Source organism: Mustelus asterias, chromosome 16 (genome assembly GCF_964213995.1).
Source record: "Mustelus asterias chromosome 16, sMusAst1.hap1.1, whole genome shotgun sequence".
Lineage (NCBI taxonomy): Eukaryota > Metazoa > Chordata > Chondrichthyes > Carcharhiniformes > Triakidae > Mustelus > Mustelus asterias.
In genome coordinates this window covers 16,256,881-16,264,406 of record NC_135816.1, presented here as the reverse complement: position 1 = coordinate 16,264,406, position 7,526 = coordinate 16,256,881, and the positions used below count along the sequence as shown (strand labels likewise).

General features: G+C 45.6%; 1 non-coding gene across 1 annotated transcript; it reads left to right on the top strand.

Annotated features, from left to right (window-relative positions):
- Positions 1-1,308: 1,308 nt before the first annotated feature.
- On the top strand, positions 1,309-1,507 carry LOC144505688 (U2 spliceosomal RNA). Its single transcript, XR_013499839.1, has one exon. It is a non-coding gene; the product is annotated as a U2 spliceosomal RNA (small nuclear RNA).
- Positions 1,508-7,526: the final 6,019 nt, after the last annotated feature.

Sequence of the window (7,526 nt, the reverse complement as noted above, 5' to 3'; positions counted from 1 at the left end):
ACCTATAGACTTTAGGTGTACTACTTGGTCAGTAAACAGTCTGTGGACATACTTTATCATACATACATCATACATTAGCATATCCCATTCGTTAACCTTTATGCCACACCTGCACCGAGTATACTATTCTATTTTCAACAACGTGAAACGAGGATGGGATATTCCCATCTGGGTCTAAGTTCCTTGGCGGCTGCGGGGACGGGGAGTGTTTCCTGCTGTGGAGGCTGATGGGAAACCACGCCATCTCTTCCTTAATTCTCTTCTCTTCATTAATTATGCCGGTAATTATGCCAGTAAGCATGATTGCGCAAGTCCCACTGACGTATCTGGGTGCAATATTGAAAAGGCGCCCAACATCTCTGACCCATCATTGAAGAAAGAAGGTATAGACCAGGTTTGTCCCCAAAAAAACTAAGTGCCCAACTAATGGGAAAACGGGAGTATTTCCCACTCGTTCTTTGGGCGTACTTACCAGAGCAATCTTCAACACTGTGAACACTGCAGATTGCCTCAGCGTGATTCCCTCTGGTAAGTAGGAGGTGGGGCCTATTCCGGCTCGAGAGGCCGCCAATATAGTGCTGAGTGGGCCACTGACAGAATGGAGATCGGCACATGCACAGTGGCTCCCCCATTGCTGGCCTCTCGATTGCTGGTCAACCCCGCAACTGCCCTGATTGTTTGCCTACCGACCCCCCCATCCCCTGATCGCTGGCCTACCAGACCTCCCCAGGCCAGCCCCAATCTCCCCCTTCCCCCACTCTCCCATGGCTAGCCCCGACCCCCCAGCACCCCGATGATGAGCCCCGATTGCTCTCACTCCCTCCCTCCCCCACCCACCCAACCCACTTGCACAGTGGCAGCAGGTTCCTCCCTCCACTCTGATCGCCACCCCCAATATGTGCCACAACAGGTCCAGAGAATACTAAATCCTAATTTCAATATGATAATCAGCTCCATGCTAATTTCCAGTGCGGAGCTGATTGCGCTAAAAAAAGTGGTTGGGAGACTCGCAACTGGCATTACACCAGTCAAGAACCTTGCTAGAAGCCCCCTGCTGGTATCTCTCACCAACTTTTACAGATGCACCATAGAAGGCATTCTTTCTGGCTGTATCACAGCTTGGTATGGCTCCTGTTCTGCCCAAGAAACTACAAAGGGTTGTGAATGTAGCCCAATCCATCACTTCTAGATCAAGCCCAAGACAGGAGATGAGAGCCCTGTCTTGTCAGCTTGGATTGGGAATGTCTCAACTTGTTGAGACTCTGAATTGGACTTGATTTGATTGAATTGGATTTTTTTTAAAAATCCATTGCTTCTCGGCCTTTTGGCTAAGATCAAGTGTAGTATCAACATGCTGTACTTGGTTGAAGTCATTAGGTTACATTTTAGCTTCATTTGAAGCAATTTTTAAAAGTGGCATCTCAGCCTTTTGGCTAAGATGCAAATGAGATCAAGCCTTGGAGGAGGTACAATGCCTACTCCAGTCAGCTTGGATCATGTAGATCAAGCCCAAGACAGGAGATGAGAGCCCTGTCTTGTCAGCTTGGATTGGGAATGTCTCACTTGTTGAGACTCTGAATTGGACTTGATTTGATTGAATTGGATAAATAAATAAAAAAATCCATCATGCAAACCAGCCTCCCATCCATTGACTCTGTCTACACTTCCCACTGCCTTGGCAAAGCAGCCATCATAATTAAGGACCCCACGCACCCCGGACATTCTTCTGCCGGGAAAAAGATACAAAAGTCTGAGGTCACATACCAACCGACTCAAGAACAGCTTCTTCCTTGCTGCCATCAGACTTTTGAATGGACCTACCTCGCATTAAGTTGATCTTTCTCGACACCCTATCAATAACTGTAACACTACATTCTGCACTCTCTCATTTCCTTTTCTATGAACGGTATGCTTTGTCTGTATAGCACGCAAGAAACAATACTTTTCACTGGATGCCAATACATGTGACAATAATAAATCAAATCAAACCAAAAAACATTCTGACGAAGGAAGATAGATCCCTGGGAACACTTTGAGGCTGGAAAATGGACCTCCTCAGTGAACTGAAGCTGGAAGATGCTCCTGATATGAGCTCTCCCCCGCCCACTGCTGTGATGTCCCAGAATCCCAGGGTCACTGATGGCTTCTATCCTGTACTCCGGATGCAATCCCAGGCATTCTCCAGGTAAGTCTTGACATTGGCATGCCATGTTGTACCAGACATGTTCTAGACTGCTAGGTATTTCTCATGGAGTTGTGGAGAATCGGCTGTGGGGGAAGATTTAGGTCTGGCCCTCATCTGCATCCCAATTTCATGCCAGCCACTGGTGGGTTTCCTGATCTGCCATGGTGGGCACTAGGAAATTCACACTGGCATAAATTGGATTTTTGGGCCCCCTGGCAATTTCCCCCTCCTTGCTCCTGCCTACTATTGAACCAGCCAGCAGAGGATGGAAGAATTTCTATTTACATTGCATTTTTGTAACTCCCATTTTTTAATCACAGATTCCACCTAAATCCAACGCCTACTCTTCCCCTCCCCAAGTTACAATCCAGGCGAATTCAATCCCTATAGTACTCCAGACCCTTAAGGAAGACATCTCGGAAATATGAAGGCTTTCTTCTGCACTTAGTAGGACAGCATGATCTGCAAAATAGGACAACACTCTAATATCATTGCTGGTAAGCAGATTGTAGGTTTCAGGATGTATGAACTGCAAAGACAACAAAGACTTTACAACAAAAGACTGATCCAATAGAGGAGACTGAAGAACATTGACCTTTGGACCTTCTGGGTTTAGAAAAGAAGAATTCAGGAGACTGAGGAACTTTTTTGCTCCCTCAAAGCACACTGGGAAACTCCTTCAGAAGAGGATTGATCTCCAACTATCAGAAAAAAAGTCACAGCTGTATCATCCACTGCTGTATCGAAGACTGAAAAGAGATTGAAGATCCAAGATTTCAACGAACTGAGACAGCGAAGGAAAGAAAGGTGACCAAATTCCTACAAGATTATCAGGAAAAGCAGAAGAGATGATTTCCCAATGATATTTTAGGTGGACTGTTTATTTTCTGCAGGCAATGGTTAGAGAGCTACAATTCTCTCTGTGAGGCAGCTCCACTCTGGGCATTAGGAAAAATTGTTGAAGATTTAGAGACGAGACAGCCTTATCTTCTGTCATGAGAGGAATTTCCTGTAGACAATTAACTCAGGGACAAGGTTGCTATTCTGCAGCTTCCTAAAGTGCTAAAGATTCTGTCACAGCTTCTGAAGGCTGAAGTCCCACCATTTCTAAACAAAAGGTTGAAGATGTGTCGTATAAAAGACAGCGTGTTGTCCAAATGGTGGGTAAAATCATCTGTTTTTCCTATTACTAGAAACATGCCACTGTAACCACTCAATAAAGATGGACAATAATTGTAAAAAACATTGAGAAAATCAATGATCTGTCACCCCTTGTAGCAAACAGGAGCAATGATTCTACCTTTAATCAGAAGGTCTATGCCACCCGGACCTTGTGATTTGACGTCGGATGGATGAAGGGTCACTGGATGAAACCAGTTGAGCTCATCTGGTAATATGTTAACAGTAGCTCCAGTATCAATTTTAAAGATGGTATTGAAGCCTTGAGCTTGCATTGTAATGGACCAATAGTCTGGACTGAGACTAACGAACTCTGTAATTTTCTTTTTATCTGAGTGTGTTTTATAAATATTTGCTTGTCTTCAACTTTAATTAAAACTGTTGGATTTGCAGAAATGCTTGAAGTGTTCAGTTTTACTGCTCTGGAAGCATTCTGCACCTCATGCTGGACAGCTCTGCTGTCTCTGGTGTCTCTGCTGGGTTTTCGCCACACAATGCAAGCATCTCAAGATGGCTGCTGGGCTAGCGTTTCCCACCCTTTCGCCAGGTTTTCCAAGCTTTTGTATGGATGATGTCACTGCCCATGGGTCTTTCCAGTCAATGGCATCATGTGAAGCCTCAGAGTAGCACCAAGTTATTGCCCGATTAAACTCTCTAAGCGCAACACGTCTCGCATACTGGATCACTCAACCCAAAGTAAGATCACTATTGGTTGGCAAAAGATCAAAAAGCTTTTCATTTCGGACTCTGCAATCAAGATTGGCATATCCTTCAGTGCACTGTATCCTCAAGAACTAGCTATGCAATGTAAGTTGGTTAAAAATAATTCAATCAATTCCCCAGGTCATTGCCACTGCTGGTTCAAACTTGCTTGTTCAGTTACGAAGTATTTTTTGGGCTAAGTGTCAAAGGCTTTAAACTAAGTGTCAAACGCTTGAACTCAAAGTCCAAGGTGGACTCATGCACCCCCAGCTTTAGAAGGAAACTGTCTGCTACTGTATCTACAGCATAAAGAAAGGAACCGATTTGATGCTTCTGCTCTTTTTCATGATGTCTGATGTTCTCAATACCAGAGAAAATACTGTTCCCATAACTTCTACTGCTGACCTCTCTGAGGGCCGTCAAGGCTGTCAATTGGTCAGGGAAGGGACTGCTCATGAGGGATGGTCATCTTATCTCTGTCTACTGTGTCACCTTTTTCAAGTAATTTATTCCGAGCTGTTATCAAGGTGTTCTTCACTCTATGGTTCCTTCGATAATGCCGGTGTTTTTTTTTACATTGATGTCTCCATTGCTGCCATGTTCTAGATGGTCGTCTGTGGGACATAGTTAGTAGATAGACTGGAGATCTACCCTGGGGTCTGTTTAGCACTTGTCTATTTGTTCTACTTTTACAGATGCACCAGAGAAAACAGCCTTTCTGGATGTATAACAGCTTGGTATGGCTCCTGCTCTGACGAGGACCTCAAGAAACTACAAAGGGTTGTGAACAAAGCCCAGTCCATCATACAAACCAGCCTCCCATCCATTGACTCTGTCTACACTTCACGCTGCCTCAGAAAAGCAGCCAGCAAAATCAAGGACCCCACACACCCTGGACATACTCTCTTCCACCTTTTTCCATCGGAAAAAAGATACAAAAGTCTGAGATTACATACCAACTGACTTAAGAACAGCTTCTTTTCTGCTGCCATCAGACTTTTGAATGGACGTACCCCATATTAAGTTGATTTTTCTCTATACCCTAGCTGAGGGGCAGCATGGTGGCACAGTGGTTAGTATTACTGCCTCACAGTGCCATGGTCCCAGGTTCGATTCCCGGCTTGGGTCTGTGCGGAGTTTGCACATTCTCCCCATGTCTACATGGGTTTCCTCAGGGTGCTGTGGTTTCCACCCACAGTCTGAAAGACGTGATGGTTAGGTGCATTGGCCATGTTAAATTCTCCCTCAGTGTTCCTGAACAGGCGCTGGAGTGTGGCAACTGGGGGATTTTCACAGAAACTTCATTGCAGTGTTAATGTAAACCTACTTGTGACACTAATAAATAAACTTAAAACTTATGACCGCTCTGCACCCTTTCTTTACCTTCTCTATGAACAGTATGCTTTGCTTCTACAGCACGAAAGGAACAATACTTTTCACTGTATCTCAATACATTTAACAAAAATAAATCAAATCAAATCAAATACATCTGAGCAGGTTACAGAGTACGTACATCGCTCCGAGGTATGGTATTCCAACCTCTCTCTCACTCAAGCGTCTAACACATAAAGAACAAAGAACAGTACAGCACAGGAAACAGGCCCTTCGGCCCTCCAAGCCTGTGCCGCACCTTGGTCCAACTAGACCAATCGTTTGTATCCCTCCATTCCCAGGCTGCTCATGTGACTATCCAGGTAAGTCTTAAATGATGTCAGCATGCCTGCCTCCACCACCCTTCTTGGCAGCGCATTCCAGGCCCTCACCACCCTCTGTGTAAAAAACATCCCTCTAATATCTGAGTTATACTTCGCCCCTCTCACCTTGAGCCCGTGACCCCTCAGAGTAGCACCAAGTTATCCATACAAAAGCTTGGAAAACCTGGCGAAAGGGTGGGAAACGTCACTTCTGATCTGGGAAAAAGCTTCCCACCATTCACCCTATCTATCCCCTTCATAATCTTGTACACCTCTATTAGATCTCCCTTCATTCTCCGTCTTTCCAGGGAGAACAACCCCAGTTTACCCAATCTCTCCTCATAGCTAAGACCCTCCATACCAGGCAACATCCTGGTAAACCTTCTCTGCACTCTCTCTAACGCCTCCACGTCCTTCTGGTAGTGCGGCGACCAGAACTGGACGCAGTACTCCAAATGTGGCCTAACCAGCATTCTATACAGCTGCATCATCAGACTCCAGCTTTTATACTCTATACCCCGTCCTATAAAGGCAAGCATACCACATGCCTTCTTCACCACCTTCTCCACCTGTGTTGCCACCTTCAAGGATTTGTGGACTTGCACACCTAGGTCCCTCTGTGTTTCTATACTCCTGATGACTCTGCCATTTATTGTATAACTCCTCCCTACATTATTTCTTCCAAAATGCATCACTTCACATTTATCCGGATTAAAGTCCATCTGCCACCTCTCCGCCCAATTTTCCAGCCTATCTATATCCTGCTGTATTGCCCGACAATGCTCTTCGCTATCCGCAAGTCCAGCCATCTTCGTGTCATCCGCAAACTTGCTGATTACAGCAGTTACATCTTCTTCCAAATCATTTATATATATCACAAATAGCAGAGGTCCCAGTACAGAGCCCTGCGGAACACCACTGGTCACAGACCTCCAGCCGGAAAAATACCCTTCGACCGCTACCCTCTGTCTCCTATGGCCAACACAGTAAGAAGTTTAACAACACCAGGTTAAAGTCCAACAGGTTTATTTGGTAGCAAAAGCCACACAAGCTTTCGGAGCTCTAAGCCCCTTCTTCAGGTGAGTGGGAATTCTGTTCACAAACAGAGCTTATATAGACACAGACTCAATTTACATGAATAATGGTTGGAATGCGAATACTTACAACTAATCAAGTCTTTAAGAAACAAAACAATGTGAGTGGAGAGAGCATCAAGACAGGCTAAAAAGATGTGTATTGTCTCCAGACAAGACAGCCAGTGAAACTCTGCAGGTCCACGCAACTGTGGGAGTTACAAATAGTGTGACATGAACCCAATATCCCAGTTGAGGCCGTCCTCGTGTGTGCGGAACTTGGCTATCAGTTTCTGCTCAGCGACTCTGCGCTGTCGTGTGTCGCGAAGGCCGCCTTGGAGAATGCTTACCCGAATATCAGAGGCCGAATGCCCGTGACCGCTGAATTGCTCCCCAACAGGAAGAGAACAGTCTTGCCTGGTGATTGTCGAGCGGTGTTCATTCATCCGTTGTCGAGCATCTGCATAGTTTCCCCAATGTACCATGCCTCGGGACATCCTTTCTTGCAGCGTATCAGGTAGACAACGTTGGCCGAATTGCAAGAGTATGTACCGTGTACCTGGTGGATGGTGTTCTCACGTGAGATGATGGCATCTGTGTCGATGATCCGGCACGTCTTGCAGAGGTTGCTGTGGCAGGGTTGTGTGGTGTCATGGTCACTGTTCTCCTGAAGGCTGGGTAGTTTGCTGCGGA